The sequence below is a fragment of the Photinus pyralis genome, unplaced genomic scaffold (genome assembly GCF_008802855.1).
Source record: "Photinus pyralis isolate 1611_PpyrPB1 unplaced genomic scaffold, Ppyr1.3 Ppyr1.4_LG7, whole genome shotgun sequence".
Taxonomy (NCBI): domain Eukaryota; kingdom Metazoa; phylum Arthropoda; class Insecta; order Coleoptera; family Lampyridae; genus Photinus; species Photinus pyralis.
Genome location: NW_022170738.1, coordinates 8,914,905 through 8,935,786, shown reverse-complemented (window position 1 = coordinate 8,935,786; position 20,882 = coordinate 8,914,905). Strand labels below are relative to the sequence as shown.

Sequence of the window (20,882 nt, the reverse complement as noted above, 5' to 3'; positions counted from 1 at the left end):
TTTATTAAAGTGATTCTAATATGCAAACGGAAAATACGTATATCGCGCGCTCGTTTTCGAAAACCGCGCCGAAAATAATAGGGGGTGGATAATCGAATGGAAAACTTAACATTGCGCCCGTTTTAAGCTGTAAAATTTTACCGGAGAGTTTATCTTTTCTTTTAATGACAACTAAGTGTTGAGAAACGACGTCTTACTCGTTTTAGTTTCCCCGCAGCTCTAAATTTTATTATTAATTTTAAAAGCAGCCGCGTGGAAATGGAAGATAACCTAAATTGCGTCGGAAGGTATTATAATACCAAGTTCGGTGGAACACACTGTTAATAATGTGTCTTATTGTTTAAAAACTAGAATATAATTCGATTAACGGTTCTGTGACTTCATCGCTGATTAAGATTATGTCTTTCTACTGACTCAAACGATGCCAAATTAACAACACTCTGTATTAAAATATCTAATTTTATTTATTTTATAGGTACCATTATGTTAAATTGACATTTTAATATGTTTGAATGAGTAAGCCGTTCTTTAACCAAGGATAGATAAAGTGATCACTTTAACCATAAGGGTAGATAAAGGGAAACAAATGGTTGTGCATTCTAATGACATCTGTCATTCTTATTTCAAATGCACGATATAAAATGACGTTCAGAATATCTGACAATTCTATTTCTATGGAAACGATCGTGACGGTAGAACCTAAGCTTGCTATTTTTGACGCCTTTAAATTAAATTCAGAATTGTCAGAAGCGTTACAATGATTTATATGGCTTCTGCTATGAAATAAAGTTTTCTATTATACACGACGATAAATGGAAATTAACCATCTCGTGGAAGTTGATTAACATTTTTCACTCAATGGTTAAAATAACCCTTTATGGTATTGTATAATAAATAACTATTTCTTAGTCTTAGTCTTAAATCTGAAACAGGCAATGTGAGCTTGAGATTTGAAGGTTGAAATTTGACTATGGAATATGAAGTCTGAAATTTACTGTTTGAAACTTGATAACTGATTCTTTAATTTTGAAGCGTGAGGTTTACATTCTGAAATTTAGCACTTCAAATCAGTATAAGAGTTTTGTTTAAGACCTTAATTTTGAAGCTGCATTGAAATTTAATTAAAATCTCTCTCGAAGTCTTCCTAAATTCTAAAATTTTCTTGAATTTCTCCTAAATATTTCTGCTAAAAAATTCTTCTAGGATTTGTAATAAATTTGTTTTGGGGATTTCAGTACCTGTTCTATGTATTTTAATTGAGTCTTCCTAAATTCATGTTTTTATTTCTATTCTCCTAAATTTAGTCCCGTTCATCCCGTCGAAGTCTTCTTAAATTCCTTTATTAACTTTTACAATTTGCTTCAACTCCTAAGTACCTCATTTATTTCTGGTGAAGTGGTCTTCAAAAAACATTTTAAATGACTGACAAATATCTCTCACGCAATTTGAAAGCCTCTTTCCTTAAAAAAAGTTCTTCATTATTTCCTTGAAAGTCCCTTCTCAATTTCTCCTGCAATCCTCTTGAATTCTTTCTGAAACGCCAACGAATTAACTTATCTTGAATTTATTTTTATCAAATTCATCTCCACCAAATTACTACACTAAAATTCATATTTTGAATTCTTATTCTTTGATACCATTGAATTATACTTTAAACTCTTCGTGAATTATCTTTAGAGTTCCATTCAATTCTTGAATTCCACAATTTAATTAAGTTTTTATTCCAAATTTCGCAGATTTTTAGAGCCATTTTGCATACTAAAATCGTTTATTTTGTATTTTTCTGCAATTGTTGTAAATTATGCATCTTGAGGTCCTCCATCATCCTTTTGGTTCCTATTTGATCTTCAATTGAATTCCTATTAAATTAACTTTGAATTGTATTTCGATTTTTTTTTAACCTCAAAGAATTGATATTGAATTCCTATTGTGCTTTTCGTGAATGCATCTTCAATTCCTGAATACCTGCCGAACAGCCCCTTATTTTCATCATCAGGTGGTCTTCAATTCCTTCAGAATCCCACTTAAATTCTTCATAAACGGCTTCTTGAAAAAATAAAACGTAGTAAATAAAAGTGTTCATGTAAATTCCTTTTGAATTCTTCTTAAATTCCTCTTAATTTAGATTTATTTTGAATGAATTTCTTTAGTAATCTTATGGAATACTCTTTGGAATCCATTCTAAATTATTTTCATTTTTTCATGAATTCTTCCTAAATATGAATTTCTTCCAATTATATTCTAAATCCTTTGGAATTCGTCCAGATCCTTTCTTATACATACTCCTTTGAATAGCACTTTCATTCATCTTCAATTGTTTTTCAAGAATTCCTTTTACATTACTAATAAATAGAATTCCCTGTCTATTCGTCTTTTTGAAACCACGTTCATTGCCTTCCTTTGGAGTTCCATTCCTAAACTTTCATTGAATTCTTTATGAATTCCTAAGTTGCATATTATCGTTCCCGCTTTTATGCATTTCAGTGAAGAAGAAAAACGCATCCTACACCACTGGAAATCTAGGTAAACGTAGCTTTAATTTTTTCTTTTGTAATAATTTATTAGCATAGGATGTAGGGTAATTATTTTGTATTACTTGATTGCCGATTTATTAGGATGTTTGAATTTGCAAGGGCTTACAAAAAGTTTATAAAGTCAGTTAACAGTTGAGGTAAGGGACATATTTAATGGTAGGGGACTTTGTTTATTAATTAGGGATGTTATATAATATGTAATGCTTTCTCATGTACGTAGAAGTTTAATTTAGAACTCAATTAAGGTTATAGGAATCGCGACTTTATGACAATTAATTTTTTATCCTGTTCTGATTTCAGGGGTTAGATTGATTACTTGTTAAGGAAGGATTGAGAATTAGTACAAGGTATCAATACAATTTGGAGCACATTGTAGTTTTTTACATAGTGACTTTTTTTAACGAAAAATCGTATGGAAAGTGGTACTTTTTTTTTCACGATTAGTCCTGTCTATGAACAATAGCATCCATTTTTTAGTGACAGTTAATCGCGAGTGTCAATAAAATTATTCAATTGTGGGTTATTATGGATCACTATGCAAAAAAATGTCGTGTACAACACGTGTTGAAAGTGTCTTTTTCCATGAATTTGCTTGATTAACTCGGGCTTCGCCCTCATTAATCAAACTGCAAATTCATGAAAAAAAGTATCACTTTCAAAACTAGTTGTACAAATAACTATTTTGATACGTGGGTCGTTACAGTGGATCTTTCCACAGGTAGGTGGCTTTCATTTGAAATTAATGTACACGGTGTTTAAATAATTTATGGTCTCTAGGAAATTGTGTGCGTGTTACATGTATTTTATATTTTCACCATTCGCAGGAAGGTGGTTTTGGAATTCAAGTACGATTTTGTTCTCGACTTGTACGATGGGTCGGGTCGTTTGTTATTAGGGGGCGTAATAGCCTCTCCTGATTTCATTAAAACTACTTTTCATTTTTCTTGATTACCTTCAATTCATCCTAATTAATTTCTTTTAATGATCGATCCTGAAACCATTTAAAAATTATATAATTAATCCGCAATTTCTTTTGCCATAGTCATGAACGAATTCCTATTAATTCCTGTCGGAATTGGCAGATATTCATCTTGAAGCTGAGATGTCTGCTTTCAAATTTCAAACAAGAAGTTCCGTTACCGTATATTGAGACACCGTTTAAGCTACCGTTGCCAGATACCGAGCCACAATTCAATAGCGTTCCCATGAAAAAACAATCGGTTTATTATTCAACAATGTATTCAGTCTTCAATGTCAGCAATTATAACAATGGTAGTCTGTATAGGGAGGAAATGGTGGATAGATTTAGTTTTTGCCGAGTTAGCTTTTTAGAGCTCCCACAGGTTCATTTTTGTCTTTGAGTTCACTTTGCTTTGGGTAGTTAGTTAGTGTGGAGCTCATTGTAACAGAAAGGTAATGTACTTAGTTGTAATTGATTTATATTGTAGATTATGTTGCCTTTAGCTAGTTGTAATGCAGGGTAAAGTGATTCTTGAATTTGGTGTAATTTGCTTTCATGTAAAAGTGGTTCCTGTTTGATTTGTTGAAGATTGGCCAGTTATCAATTTTCATGTGTTTGTTTTGAACCCATTTAGATTGATTAGCGACTTCAATTCTTTGTGTACGAATCAGCCTTTTTTGAGTGTAATTAACCGTTTCGCCCTTGCAGAGGTATATGCCGGAGTGATAAAGATACTTAGCGGCATGTATTTCGAACGACAACTTTAGTCTAAGGTTACCGTATCCAGGATCTTAGATACCTGCTAGATTGGAGGAGGTCTGGCTAATTAATGATGTTTATTTTATGCACTTTATGTAAAGAGACTTCGGAATGTATCTTTCACACATGAGAAAGGATTGAAGGTGCTTTTTAAATCTATTTGTGATGGCCATCCTTTAACTTATCAAGTTTGTATTGCACTAACGTCAGATTTCAATCTGTCCAATTCAAGAATTACTTACTCGGATTATTATTCTTTGTATAACTATTGTAGCTGTGTTGTAAAATGTGTTTAGCGTTATCCAATGTTACCTCTCATTCTCCAGATTTTCCCTCTAGATTTCACCTCTGTGAACAGTGAGTCGGAATTTTCTTTAGCACGGTTCTTTTGTCCGATGAGTTCTAGGGGAACCTGGCACTTTTTGGCTTTAAATGTATTCTGTCTAAATTTGTAGGATGTCTTTCGGCCTTTTGATTCATTTTTACACTTTTGATCAGTTCTTTAATAAACTTTATTTGTGTTTCAATTTCAATTAAGCGTATTATTTGCGTTCCGCCTTTCCGATAATTAGCATGGGTACGAGTGAGTGCAACCTGGCCTTCCACAACGTAGGTGTTCCGGACATTGTCGAGTGCGAGGTTTGTGTTACTACGCAGGTGTTCCGAGTTCGTGTTTTTCCCGCTTTCGTTAGCGCGGGAGCTGTCGACTTGGGTACATCACAAAGCCTTAAATATATCTTCAAGAACGATTCTTTAATGACATATATTATTGATTTTTATTAAGTATTAATTACTGTTTAGTATTCGATTCCCCAGGTGTCAGACGTTAGAATTGCTTACGCAATATTGTATGTGCCGCGCTATTCACTACCCCTCTTATTTGTTTTTTGTGTTGTTATCTGTTACAGATTGGCAGAAAGCGTCCTTCTGATTTCATACGGCCGTTATGACCTGAAGTTCAAAGGTACTTTTTTTATTTTCTACGATTCCTTGATATAACGTTTGATTATACAACTAGTTTTCGATACAATCGAATTGTAATTACTACCTGTGTTTGATATTCATTCGATTATAGCTCCGTTGTTTTCTGCGGAAGCCTGTTTTGATATTAACACTTACTCTGACTACGTGTTGATCCCCTTTTTACTAAAAATACTTTTGTCTTTAGCTTTGTTTTGCTAGCGAGAACCCCGATATTCACCCCGATCCACCTCTACTTTGGCCGAGCTTACCGCGTGCATATCTCATAGTAATTTTGTTACATTTGCCCAAAGTGAACGGATCATGAAAGTTGAACTTCAAAATCAAAAGCTAAAAATCTATCTATCTTAAAATTGAGCCGTGCCTCCAAAATCGATCAAAAAAGGACTTGTATCGCTGAAGTGAAAACTTGACATGCAGAAAAGACCACCAGGAGTCCACAAAAGAGACAATTTTGCAGATCGAACAACTGGGTAAATCAACAATTATTTTTAAATAAAAACAAAGAGAAATAGCTCCATAATCCAGCGAAAAAAGAGGTTAACTGGGAATCCAACAAAGGAAAACTCGGACAAAAAGGCTAATGAAGTAAGATCGAAGTAAAATGTGACGAAAGGAAAATTAAGACGAGCTTAAAAAAGGTATAACAATACTTGAAACGAAAGTAAGGTGAAGTAAAAAAATTGACGCATTGATCCGTTAAAATCTGATAGTATTTTCAAATCCCGTACTCAAAGGCAAGGTCAAGTTCATGATAAGGAAAAATGAACTTCATGTTTACAAAAATACAGAAGAAATGGAAGAAAGTGATTAAAATCAATGATCACGTGACTGATTGCCTTCTGTTTCGATACGGCGAAATAACAATTTTGGCTTTTCCACCGATAATTGCCCTCGATGCGATGAATTTTTCAGAACACTTTGCCGACATCACAAGTGGGTAGAAATAAATAATTATAATTCACATTGAAGTTGTTGACAAGGATCGACACGTTCACCTTAATATGTTATCGTCATTGAACTCTGCTCGATACATTGAATAATAGAATCTCATGCATATGCGATGTGTTTATTCGTTATTTCGGACACGAACGTCCCAGCTAATTCCGGAAAGACTGCGGAAAAACACCCGCACGAAACTGGATTGTGTAAGAGGCGCACCGCGTCCGAAACGCAACAAAACGGCAGATTACGGCAGCCGTGACAGTTGCCAGAGTAACCAACCGCATTCGAGCTTTCAAATGACATTTTCCAACAGCAACAAATTAAATTTTGTTTGTCCAACGAAGCCTTTTAGAATGTCAAGCCACAGGAAGAATTACGTATGCTGTATAACTGATAATTGAAATAATATCCTATTCAAATAGAGAGGAAGAATTTAATTTCAGGCTGCACCATTTTTTAAATTGATACACGCTTCACTCGCTCTGTATACACACTCGCAATTATTTTATCCAATTACGTCGGATATCGGATGAAATGCGGTATGGGAAATTTTTTTCCTTTCGCCGCACCCTCTCGGCAAAAACTCAAGAATACGGAAAAGCACAACTAGTCCAAATCGTATCTCCTCAGAATTTACTAATGAAGCTCCGGCTCGAAAAGCACCTAGCACCCCCTTTTCACTACGTGGTAAACGCATTGATTTTATTCTCGCTAAATATTTCTTAGCGCGCCCAGATAAAATAAAACATACGACCGCACTTTGCTAAAATAACAGTTCATTCATGAGCAAAGAAATTTATGTCGACAACACACGCTCCACCGTAAATGAAAGAAGCTAAAGTTAACTTGTGAGGTCAGAAGAGAACGTTTCTTATCAATTGATAGCATTCTCTTCCTTTAACTCCCGACTCGGACAAAAAAAAATTAAACGCTTTTCTCTACACAACAGTTTCAGTCAATTACCGTAATTGAGCACTTTCGCAATTTTACCGACATTGTTAAACTGGTGATTTTACCGAGTTTCGTGTTGGGAATAATTCACGAATACCCAAACTATTATTTATACCGGATCTTTTCGAAAGGGGCACGCAATTTAATTCGCCGCATCGCGCCCTGTAAATAATAATATTAAAACGGGGATAACCTGCATTAAATCTAATACACACTTAGAAGGTGCCATAATTGTTTGAAGTCATTAGGTAATACCCAAGTAGCTTCAACCTAGCTATGAACTACACTCAACGTGGTAAATTCGACAGCTCCCTTTAGGATCATGTGGTGCTGGAGGAAGATACTCAGTTCGAACCCGACAGTTTAACACACAAGTAGCTCAAGATCTATAACTGCAGGACCAGTGTATTGCGGAAAAACATTCTCTAGTGCGAAGCAGATTATTTTTTTAAAACGTGGAGACTTTTTATTCTGAATTTAACCGTATTTTTAAAAGTAAACAATTATGGGAGAAGATCCTTTGTTCTATATTAAAATTTAGGCAAAATAAGAGGACATTTGGAAGTAGAGAAAATTCTGGTATGGAAATTTAGGAGGAAGTAAGGTGAAATTATGGGAAATAGTAGCAACTGACAAAAACTGTAGGATTTAGTCAATTTAGAGGTCACATTAAAGCAAATCGCAGGAAAATCAGTGGGAAATTAACTTATTTCGTATAGTAAGTGTGGAAATTTACCTTAAATAATACGAACAATATAAAAAACGTTGACGAAAGCAAGGGAAATAGTGGCAACAGTCCTTCGTACAAGAAATTACTGGGAATTAGCTCAAAAATGCGTGAAAAATGATCACAATTAGGAAAATTTAAAACAATGCAAAACATTTATGGGAAATTAAATACATTGTAGCAATTCTGGAACAATTATGTATGGAAATTTTGAGAAAATCGATGGAAAAAATTCCATAATATCAAAGAAATTCAAATATGGAAAATAGGCGACATCAAAAACAACCTTAAAAGGAAAGTAGTAAGAAAATATTGGCGAAAGGGAAAAATCGTGAGAATTAAAAAAATTTTGGAAAAATATACGGAAATTTGGGAGCAACGAAACTAGAGGAAGTTTAAAAAAGGCAACCTTAGGAAAACTGCAAACAATCTTTCAGAAAACTTACTTTAGAAAATGCAATTTAAAAAATGAAGAAACTTCTTGTTCATGGTACGTATAAGAAATTACCAGGAACTTAGCTGAGAAATATTAAAATAATAATTTGTAAAGTAATTAACTGAAAGTTTAAACAAATTACAACTTGTTTACTTCGCATGGAAAGTGGGGATATTTACAAAGTGCAAGCAACATTTAATAAAGTAAAGATCAAATCGCAATTTTAGAACAATTATGTATGGAAATTTTGAGAGAATAACAGGAAATTTTCACGAAATCAAGGATAATTTTGAGGAAGAATAACATATTTTAATAACATGCAAGAAAAGTCTGAGGAAATGAAGAGGAAAGTCAATTAAATTTCAGAGAAAGTGATATAGAAAATGAAGAAAATTGTAGGACTCGGAGGATATTTGACGTAGTGCGCGGAAATTCAGGGGAAATAAGGAAATTTTATGAAGATAATAAACTGGGAAAATGGGTGGAAATTTTGGAGAAACGAGAAAGTATTTTCGGAAAGTTCGAAGAAGTTTTTTGAGCACATGTAAGGAAATTCTGTGGACGGAGGAAGACTAAGAAATAAATACTAAATTTTTAAGAAAACGTATGAAAAAATGAACGTTAAACCTTCTCCTACAACTATCACATATACCCTCGTAAACTGGGGGGTTTTCCATATCCTCAGACCCCCCGGTGGTACGTTCTTACGCCAAAATGTTCACCCCTAAAGACTCTCGTGATAGTTTTTCATAAAAGCCAATCAAACGTATCCTTTCCTAACGAGTATACGACACCCTACAGGCTCCATACCCCCAGACCCCCCGATGGTACGTGCTCCATCAAAACCTTCACCCCTAAAGACTCTCTTGAGCTCATAGGAATAGAATTAGTGAGCGAAAGAAGGCGGAGTTCTCTCGTAAAACCAATCTAGAATAGGTTATTTTGTTTTACGAGAGAACTCCGCCCCCTCTCTCTGTCAATAATTCCTATGAATTCAAGACTAGGGGCTCTGGTGTTAAGGAAGTTCAACGGGCTCTTTCCCAAAACAAGTAGTAATGCCACTAAAGAAGAATGTAGAACAGTATGGAATACCTCGGTGCTACGGCCTCTCTCAAAACGTTTACCCCTAAAGACTCTAGTGATCGTTTTTCTGAAGGACCATCGAACGTACCCTTTCCTATATCACAGCTCACAGGCTCCTGGTGTTAAGCTCAATGGACTAAGGACACTAAACGCTTTGGAGAAGAATCCAGAACCGGGAGTTCTGGGGTAAGAATCTAGAACCGAGGGGTCCGGGGGTATGGAATACACCCCCAACAGCATCGCAGACCATAGTAATTATATGGAAATGAACACTGAATCCTTCCCTAAAACTACCAGGGCATTATATGATTTAGAGAATAATGTAGAACCGGATGTTCCGGGGGGGGGGGGCAGTATACACAGTTCATAATATTTGTATTGAAATGAACATTGAATCTTTCCTTACAACTATCATAATACCCCCAGAACTCTTAGTTTTACGTTTTTTTCACAAAACGTTAAAGACTCTCGCGATAGTTTACCATAAAAGACGAACGTATCCTTTCCGAACCAGTATACCATTCGCACAGGCTCCTGGAGATTCTATTGAAGTTCAATAGAGCCTTTCCTAAAACAAAAGTACTAAGGGCACACTGATTTGGAGAAGAATGTAGAACTGGGGGGTCTGGTCCCTACAACTATTATGATACCCCCGTATACAGTGGGTATCCCGAGAGGGAAACAACTTTGAATTTTTGGGGTACACCCCTCTGAATTAATTTGAATTAGCGTGAATTTATTTGAATTAACGAGAATTAATGTGAATTAACATGAATTAAAATAAGAATAACTAATTTCATTTTACGTGTGAATATGAATTAACGTGAATTCATTTGAATGAACGTGAATTAACTTCAATACACGTGTATTAATTTGAATTAAAGTGAATTAATTTGAATTAACGTGGATTAATTTGAATTTAAGCGAATGAACTTGAATTAACGTGAATTAAAATGAATTTACGTACATTATTTTGAATTAACGTGAATTAATTTGAATTTGAATGGTACTTGTTTCCCCCATTCATCCCTAAAGATTCTCGGGATAGTGGGTAAACGCCTAACGAGTATACCACACCCCACAGGCTGCTGGTGTTAAGCTCAACGGACCTTCCTACAACAATTCCTCAAGGCAGTAAACGATTTACAAAATAATTTAGGCTCGTGGGGCCTGGGGGGTATGGAATATCGCTCAGTAGGCGAAACCATACCAAAGGGCTCTGGTGTTAAATTCAATGGGCCCTTTCCTAAAACAAGGTACCAAGAGCACTAAACGATTTGGAGAAGAATGCAGTTCACCCCTAAAGAATCTCTTGATTTCCTAAGGCGTGCCTTTCCAAACGAGTCTACCATCCATGACAATATACTCCAGAGAAAAAATTGAATCTGCTTGTGTGCACGGGGGGGGGGGGGTCAGTGGGTAATATTCCGTACTCCTCAGAACCCCCGGTGGTACGTCGTCCCTCAAAACGTTGTTGATCCTTTAAGATCCTCGTGATACTTTTTCATAAAGGACCTCGTAAGGGACCATCGAACGTATCCCTTCCTAAAAGTAGTACTGAAGGTACTAAACGATTTGGATAAATTTTGAACCGAAAGTGCTGAGGAGTGTGGAATGCAAAGTATACGAAGACCATAATAATTGTGTGGAAATGAACATTGAATCTTTCCCTAAAACGCTTGTGATATCCTCGTATTTACCGGAGGGTTTCCATACTCCCCAGACCACCCGGTGGTACGTCCTCCCTCAAAACGTTCACCCCTAACCCCTAATGAGTATACTACATCCTTGGTGTTAAGTTCAATGGGCCTGATGCACTTATACAGGGTGTTTGTTAAAAACGCGGCAAAAATTAACAAGGTGATTCCTTGGCCTAGTCTAAGTATATTTTTTAGCGAAGATACAAGGCGAAACATTTTTCAACAATAATAATAATTTATTACTCAAAATCTTCATCTACAAAAATTGTTCAATATGGCTACCTCCAGCTCGAATGCAACTGTCTAATCTTCTCCTCATCGACTCGGAAAAATCAACAAAGGATAAGATATCCTTAGAATGGTCCAAGGGATAACCTCTTTAATTTTTGTCACGCGTTTACAAACACCTTGTATAAGTAGCGATTGCGAGATGCAATTATTTAGGAAACACAGTGCCATTTTTTTCGGAAACGAAGGTCATTTTTCTAATCTTAAACATGCCGTAATTACACAAACTCCTAGTTATTTGGGAAGTAATCAAGGGGTGAAGATGAATAAATGTCATTTGGATGGATTTGCGTTATGTAGGCATATGAAATTAGCAAACAGGAACAGTTCCCGATTCAAATCTTTGTTTTTTTTGGGTAAGTGTGTGCCTTGGCTAAAATCCCCACAAGTCTTAAACAATAATTCACCCTTAACCGGTAGTAAATATTTCACGGTTCCTAACAATAAAAATTGATTTTTTAGATTGCGCGATGCAGTTTTGAGTAATTCAAAGTAAAGTTGCCTTACAAAGGGTGCGTGCGGGTTTCATTTATTGAGGGCCAAGGTAGAGGACTTCACGGAATTGTAATTCTTCCATGCATGTGCTCCGAAAACTCCGTTTCTGACATACAAATGTATTGCTGGAATGCCATTTCGAACTTACTTCATTTATTTGATGGGAAACAATACAGCAAGACCAAAAACCACAAAACGAGCTAACTTATGTTTATACCTAAATTGTTCTTAAAGTTTTTCTGTGTTACTGGTATTTTGTTTCCGTTTTAACTGCAAATTCAAGGGAAAATAGTGGCAATAAATCTAGAATCGTACATAATAACCAAGTAAATTTTCCCATTTTCCCTATGTCAAATGGAAAGCGGCGGAATGCAGAGCATTCGACGTAGCGTACAAATATGCACGCGAATGCTGTAGAGGTACGTACGTCACGTGCAATTATGTACAGATATCAATTTAATGATGCATCGTTGTCACTATTTCAATGCATATGAATATCCATTTGGGAGGTTATTAATTCTGCGGTAATGCGATCCTTGCATTCGAATATGCAAAACCGTGAATTAATTTCGTGTTCATTATGTCAAGAATGGAAACTTGTTTTAATTATGCGTTTTCTGCGGCTCGTTAGTAAATACGTTAATTGAACGCCACTATTGGAGACACTTCAATTAAATTACAACAACGAAACACGTTGCTTTAGAAATATCGCTTATTATTTCGTAAAATTGGGAGGCTCGCTGCGACCCCCTGGAAGTTCTTTAAGTGGAGATATAGACAGCTGTTACGTTTAAACTTTCCGCGAGTTTAAAATATAAACTTTTGCGCGAAACACGTGGATCGCGAATTATAATTTCATTACGGGGTTCGAAACCGTTCGATTTGGGTTCTTACACCTAATTAAGAGTTCGGGAGATTGAACTTCTGAGGTAACGGCTTTGGGGGAGGAAAAAGAAAATAACGTTAAAACACATAATGAGTCCAGGGATTAAAATTTCCCTTTGAATTCCTGCATGTAAAGCGAAACCAACTTTCGCATAATTTGAAATTCAACTCAGCTTTAAGTTAATGAAGCAGGAAAATCGCAAAGTTGAACGTTTCCATTTCATGGAAGTTTTTGAGAGAATGTCAGAGATGACAGTAGACAGTGACAGGTATGGTTTTGTAATTGTAGCTCTAACGTGCCCGCTTTACCTCAAAAGCTTAAAATCTCGTATCTAGGTACACGTTATCCGTTCCATTTATTTAATGCGAATTGTGCCATTTAGTTAAAAATTGTATTGATCACACTAAAAAAAATTAAAAGGTGCCCTTAGTTGCTGCAAAAAACAAAATAGTGATCAGTAATAAAATAAACGATAAGCAAAAAGCTCCCGTGAATGGGAACGTCGGAAAAACCTGCTCCAAACAGGAAGTATCTTTATCGTTAAAAATTTTCCGGAAAATGAAAATAATGCTACATTTATAATGTGATAAAGACGAACACCCGTTCGCGTATAGTAGATTTATTATAACATAAAGGGGTCGATACTCGCCAATAAGCTCACTTCATGGTTGAATTAATTTCCTAAAACCCTGTTTAACTTTTACTTATAAGTCCATAACAAAACTCGTGATCAGTGTATACTGAAAGATTAATGATGGCGTTTAGTAATTTTACTAAGTTTAATTTGTTCCGTATTCGACATAATGTACTTCTTTGCGCGCCGTCCATTAATCACTAATATACGTTGCATTTATTAATAGGTACTGAGTCTGAACACTACAACACGATCGTTACTAATGACACCAAACAGGTGTCTTCAAATCTGGGTAATTTATTGACTGGACAGTAAGCAATTACATTTGAGCTATGGAGAGTTTTGATGCAGCAAAAATTAGAGAATGATGATAGAAACACTATCAACACTGTTAGTGTCGCTACCTCGAGTCTTTATCTACCAATATTGTTTGAGTGAAAGCTCTTTTTATTACTAAACCATGTTCTTCACTACATCCATATCATTTGAAGTTTTTGGGTTACCTAAAAATGTACCACCATAGTGTAAATTAAAAGATCACACTGCTTTTTAATACAGGCGATGTATATTGGACTTTCTGGTTAGCGTTGAATTTCCTCCAAAGCGATGGTATGTATCGATTCAAGATCAATCACAAGATTCAAAATTAATACTGTAGAAACACCCCGAATTTGGGCTTATTCGTCTCTACCACGTGTACAAAAAAAACAAGAGAAAATTTGAAAATTTTTTCCTACACAATTTAGTGTACCTGTTTCAATTTTGTTGGTTCACATTAAGGGAGAACACCCTGTAGGTCTCTACAAGCGAATATTTGAAAAATTGAAAGCGTGGAGTTTAAAATTAAAACCAAAAGTTCCAGAATTTTCAGGGCAGAAGATACAGAACAAGTGTTTCAAGCCTCGATCGTGAAACAAACCGCTTAGAAGACCATGGCAGCTTCGAATTTCAACTTGAAATCCTTAATTTTAAAATTGGGGGCATCAAGTTCGTATATAAGAAATCAAGCAGAATTAAAAAGTGAAACTTGCAAACCATTCACAGCTTTGAATTTGTAAATTTGTAACATGAAGACTGAAATTGAAATATTGAAAGGGAAAATTTTTGATTGCAATTAACAAATTCAGAGATTACGCAATCCTTGCAACCGTCAGAGACATTGGAAATGACAACAGTACAACGCCATATGTACAACTCCTGATTCACTTGCTCCACCCGCTCGCAAGCTCGCTCGTGTCGCAAAACGTTCTGGATAATGAGCGTCATAACGTGCTCGTAATCCGTAATTCCGTCACCTAATGATCACGGCCGACTATGTTAAAATTGGTCACTTGAAGCGACACCGTTGTCTTTTGACCTTGAACGAAACTCAAAACTTTGTACTACCCATACCCGAACATAAACATTTCCAATGTTCAAAGCAAACAGTTGCACAGTTGCACAAAAAAATAATCCAGGATTATTGTTTAATCCGGTATTAAGACATTTGATTGGCTTTATATTGCAGTAGGCAGCCAATCAAATGTTAAAATTCTTGTTTAAACTCAGATTTGGCAAATAATGTAGGATTTTGATTATAATTCGCTTTCCTGCAACCGGCCGTCAGAATGTTTTGGGATTTAATTCCGAATTTCAAAACCATAATTTGGAGGATGAACGGTTTAAAATCTTGTAGGTTGGGAGACTTTGGAAACTTTGAATTTCCACTGCAAATCCAATTGTGAGCCAAATGCAATTTACAATTTTCAATTCTGCAATTTCAAAATTTACTCAAGTGGGAGCGTAGAACCAAAATCATAGTAGGTTTAGAAAAGTGAGGTAGCTTCAAACCCGAACTTGAAGCTTAAATTTAGGACAAATTCTGACAGGAAATTCCTCAGTGAAACCTGAATAATCTTCGTATCTTTAAATTCCAACAAGAATTTTGAAACCTGGGACAAAATTTGGACAAGATATACTTTCAAATTGAACCGCCCAAAAGATTTAAAATTTAAAGTGTGAAAGTATTCTCAGCTGAATATTTGAGGGTAAAATAAGGCAAGAAAAATTCAAGCCACGGCCCTAAAAGAAAATCTCAAATGAAGGCTTGTGGAACAACTTGAAATCCTTATTTTTTTATTCGGGGCATGACGTGTACATTCGATTCTAGCCAACAACGGAGCATTCCTGGTACAATTAAAGCTGGGCAACCAAAGGTATGAAAGACGACGAAGATTTTTGAAACTTGAACATCGTCTGATAGACAAAACCATGAAAACCGAGCTTATCTTCAGCTTGCTTCAGCTTAATGTCATGATTAGGGATGATGGAGTATGAGGTACAAAGAGAAGCTTGGAAGGTCAAAAAAAGCGTCGACTTTCCTCTAATATCGTGCATACAAAATTGTCGCAGATGCCCACAAAAAATGACCATGCCGATTTCTGAAACAAAGTCGTGTCTCTAAAATCCGACGACAACAAGTTTTCAATCGGTCTAGTACATTTTGGCTTAAAAATCACAATAATAACAAACAAACAAAGCCCCGCCTCTGAAATGGAGCGAAAAAAAATTTGCTGTGGCTAGCACAGATTCGCATGAGCGATTCTGCCCTTTTATGCCTATGAATCTGTGTACAAGATTTGGTTCCAATCGGTTCAGCCGTTTAGCCGGAAATCAGAGTACAGACAGACAGACATCATCGAGATTTTGTTTGATTCAGATTCCTGATGTTTCAAAACGTGTATTTCCATAAAAAAAGCGGGGGGGGGGGGGGTTTTTTTTCCCCAATGCAATACCTCCCTTACTAACGTGGTAGAAATTGTAGTAGGCCAACCGCAAAAAGACACCTTCCAATAAATTTTGAGCTGTGGACCCAAAAAAATCACCACGCCACAGTAAAACATGGACACATTATATCGATCTCCAAAAAAAAAGCTTTCCTCTAAAATCGACCCAAATAAAGTTATATCAGATCGAATAAGAAGATGAAAAATGGCGGTAACTAGTAAGTGCTCATTATTAGTTATAGTTGACTACCGCTTCATTATTCCAGTTCCAAGTTCCTTTGTTATTACGAATTTTTCAGTTTCTTGCCAAAGGTTTTTCCTGTACACTTGCCGAATACGATTTTGTCCCCTCACAAAGGTTGAGCGAACGGCATGAATGGCGATTGAAGTTCTGATTATATAATATACAGTGCGTTAATTTTAACTCTGAACATTATTTTAACTATTTTAGATACGTACTCGGCCGATTAATTTATAGCAGATTTGACTGATAGTGATTTTTCAGTTTCTGGAATTTTACTTATTTGCTGTGAAATGCCGAAATCAATACGGGCATTTGTGGAATTTCAAATTCTCCAGCTAAATTACCGGCACTTATTTTATTGTATTTTCTTCTATATAACATGCTCAAATATACTAACTTCATTTCTACAACTAAAACAGGGGCAGTTCTTTTTCTGGTGTAAAGTTCATTAACAATTGTCATCAACTTGAAATTTTTTAATGCTGTTGCAGAGTTAAAATTTACGCACTTTATATACGAGTATTTTGATTAGATTCTCCTTGTGTGAAATTCAGCACATTAGCAAATATCTAGGACCATTTTCCATTTTAGCTTCATCTAATCACGGTGTTGAGTAAGCTAGTAAGCCAAAAAAATGTTGGAGGGGGGGGGGATATGTTTACCAATGATTGTGCACTCAAAAGTAAATTAGACTACTTCAATTGAAACACTAAACGCAACTATTTCCCTCCACGCTTTCCTCTTCTTACAAAATTTTACACGAAAGTTCTCCTCTTTTCCACAGTTTCCTCTCGGTCAGGACACATCGCCATTGAAACCTTTATCAAGTGCGAAAATTTGAGGATTTTTCCCGAATCATGAAGTTACAATTATTTTTTTGCTTAGAATATATGGCACTCGGCAATTGAAGTAAAGCAATTATCGCATGCAATCGAAAAGCTTCATTTCTCGATCTACTTTCACATTCTCCACTGTGGTTTACTCACAACGACAACATCACTATTCTACCACCACAACCTTAAAAGCTCTAGCAATAAAACTACAACACATACGATCTGTTTAAATGGCACTTTTTCCTTCATTATTTTAATCGTTTCATTTGCAATTAACTAAATGGCACAAAAGAACCGCGCGTTAAATCAAGGCTCTCGATGGTATTTGGAACGGACACGTTCATAGATAGACTCTACAAAAAGAGTTTCTAAAGGAATAAAAAAACTAGCCTACCTTTTTACCATCTAGCTCGTGAGTGCCTTGAGCTAATACCTTATCTACGCTAGCTGGGTCGGCGAAGGTGATAAATCCGAAGCCCCTATAAGACAACATAAGATAACATTACAAACTAAGTTCGAATGGTGGGGGGGATGGCTACGGCTAACAGAGAAAGAGAGTGGGGGCACTTATTTTATCTTTCCAAAAAAAAAGAGACTACGCGAGCTACGTGAGTGTTATAAATATATACAGCACAACAACAAGCAAACACATACCTGGGAATAAGTACTCGTGGACCGCCGACCATCCCTAAGGAAGCCGCCGCCTCAATCTGGCTGAAAGAGACACACTCTTCAAACCTTTCTCTTATCAGTGTCGTGCACTTCTACCTCTATTAAAGCCACTAACAACTACACGTAATTACATGAGAGAGATGCTACCGGGAAAGTTATTATGAGAGGACTTTTATAACCAACCACATGAATTTGTAAATCATTTCTAATTTAATCAACTTAATTCGGAGACAACCGCAAGTCCGCTCTCTTACCTATGAAAGCGATGTCACTTTCACACAATTCTGTTCTTGTTTGGTTTCGTTTAAGTTGTAATGATTTATGAAGTTATCTGAAGACGAAAATGCTAGGGGTTGCACTTTTTCAAACACAGCATGCAAGAATTTTAGGCTTTCGTTGTGATTTGTTTAGAAAATGGTGCCTATAAAATATTCCATTTGAACAGGGAAGTGTACGTTTGGGGCCTTGTAGGATTTGAAGCTTACGAGTCATATGCCTCAAACTTGCGATTTTAGGTTCAAGCTTTAACATTGAAATTTAAAGTTTGAGGCTTTGGCGACTTTACGCAATGAAACCAGTTGCGTCCAACCATGCAGCAAGTTGCGAACGCAACTTTACCTATTGAGACACGTATGTGCTTCCACTTGCGCGACTGCAACCTATATTTGACGCTATCTATACGAAACTTGTCTCATGAAATCAAACATGTCTATCGTGCATTGACCAATTCCGTGCCATCAATGTACCGGAGTGGTTAATCGGTGCATTTTTTAGTAGTTTTACTCGAGTTTTGCTAAAATAACCTCTAAATAGGTTGCATTGGTTTCATGAAACCTGTTTCACGCAACTGGTTGCATACAACCGGTTGCTTATGTGGATGCTCGCCTTAAACATTCTATAGCTTAATCAATGCGCCCCTAACTGTCCCGTTTTTAATTCCTAGTAATAAATTCGTTACATTTCGCATTTTTTCCTAGCTTTAAAAGTGATATTAACAATTTTCCAACTTTAGAATCACAACGAGGTACTTCAGACTGCGCTGTCATCAACCGTTATTAAAAATGAGGTTTCATTTTTAATATACGAGAGCACGACAGCGTTTTGAGAGGTTCTTTATTGTCGGTTGGCCGATTTTTATACTATTTTGCGTTCGTTAATACACAGCGTTAACGTTTTAAGCCAGTTTTTGTGAATTTGTTACAAGATCTCAGATCCCTTTACGAATTTACATAATTATTGGTTAATCGTGTGAAGTTGCAGCTACAGATTTGCATATTACCAGTAATAAATATGCAAAAATATGAACACCATACAGTGACATATCGATAGATACAATTTGCACTACCCCCATCCTATGAATAAAAATCGTGAGAGTAATCCGCCCCTGACATCTATTACTCATAAATTTATCAACCCTTTATGGGGGGCATCTAATAAAAATCCACTGTTTATAACCGAAAGGTGAGCTTGTATAATGGTTTGAACTGAACTTTGACTTTGACTTGGAATAAGGTAGATTAGGGAATAATAATTATTTGTTGCTCTTGCTTGTTTGTTATCCAAAACTGCGTCAAACAAAATGTGTGCATTCAAAGCAAAGTTGCACCGTTAAAGGTGGGGGTAGTTTACAGATGTGCAGATCCAAGTTAAAAATAAATTGAGCTAATCTGAGAAATTGACAAGTATTCTAGGATAACTTTAAGAAACTTGGAATGAGCATAGGGACAAATTGAGAATAATTTAGAAACTAAGGATAAGGAGCTGGAAAACTCAATAGTCAATGTGAAAGTACAGTTAGTGAAATATGAGGAAAACTGGTTGAATCTACCACGAACGATTAGGAACAATTTTAGGGTCGGCTGAGTGGAAATATAAGGAGCATGAGATTGATGTAGCTTACAGAGAAATTGAGAAGTCGGCCCGAAGAATTTGATGGGAACTCCGAAAAAGTGTAGGAAAAACCTGAAAAAGGAAAGCTTGAGTGGAACATGAAAAGAACTTGGGAACTTGAGAAGAAAATAAGAGACAAAAATTTGGGAATTACTTATTCAGAACTTGAAAGGAGAGTGTCTCTAGACTAGAACTATTAATATGCAGCGTCACAATTTAAAACCTACAAATAAACTTGCAAATACTCAAAAGTGTTTCTAGGGTAGAAAATGGGAACTAAAATGAGATAAGGTAAGAGAGAATTCATCCACATCAACTCTTAAGGCACCACCTGCCCCAATCCCTACTTGTAATATATCGTTGCAAAGCCTATAAAAGATGCTATCCAATTGCACAGTAGGTATGTAATAATAATTACCAAATTAAATATTTATTAAATTTAAAAAATAAAAAAGAAACGGTGTAAAAGGGTGATATAGAAAATTTACTACAAACAATACATACACATGGAAAATACTAAGACCAACAACCCCTTGCCTAATAAATCAACAGACAGCAGTAAAAACCAGGTGCCAAATTCTTGACAGAACAGCTTCCTAGCTTAAACAAAAAATAAGGTCTTCCAAATAATAGAATAAAAATTTTAGGTTGCTATTTGAAAAAAAAGTCCGATGCCGTTACGGCGCTCCAAAATTTTTTTTCAAAAATCCGGCCCGTTATTTTTCTGTTCGGTATGCCTAAAACATATACAGGGTGACAATTTGAAAACTTACCACCCCCCATATCTTAGTAAATAAACGAGGTATTTAAAAAAATCAAAATCCGTTTCGGTAATTCGGAGGGGGAATCACAATGACATAGTTGGCGACGCACCCCCTCCAACCCCCTGCGCCCCAGCCACCCCAACTTTTAAATCTTAAATAGTGACCCCCCATGTGTGATACGTCGTTGGAAAGCTCTGAAAAAATGCTTTCCAACCATACCAAATAGCATTACATTTAGGTTAGTAATTATCGCGTATTTGTATACAGTGGAGCACCAAAAACGAACAGCGCAAGGAGAAGGGCGTATAATTAGAAACAAATACCTTCTTAAAAC

At 36.0% G+C, this 20,882-nt stretch overlaps 1 long non-coding RNA gene across 1 annotated transcript in view; it reads right to left on the bottom strand.

Moving 5' to 3' along the window:
• LOC116176780 overlaps nt 1-17,973 on the bottom strand; it is a 29,784-nt gene extending 11,811 nt beyond the window's left edge. Inside the window, exons 1-2 of the long non-coding RNA XR_004146521.1 lie at nt 17,877-17,973; nt 17,617-17,701 (exon numbers count right to left, since the gene is read on the bottom strand). This is a non-coding gene — a long non-coding RNA (uncharacterized LOC116176780). The remainder of the gene's footprint in view (nt 1-17,616; nt 17,702-17,876) is intronic.
• Between the last annotated feature and the right edge of the window lie 2,909 nt (nt 17,974-20,882).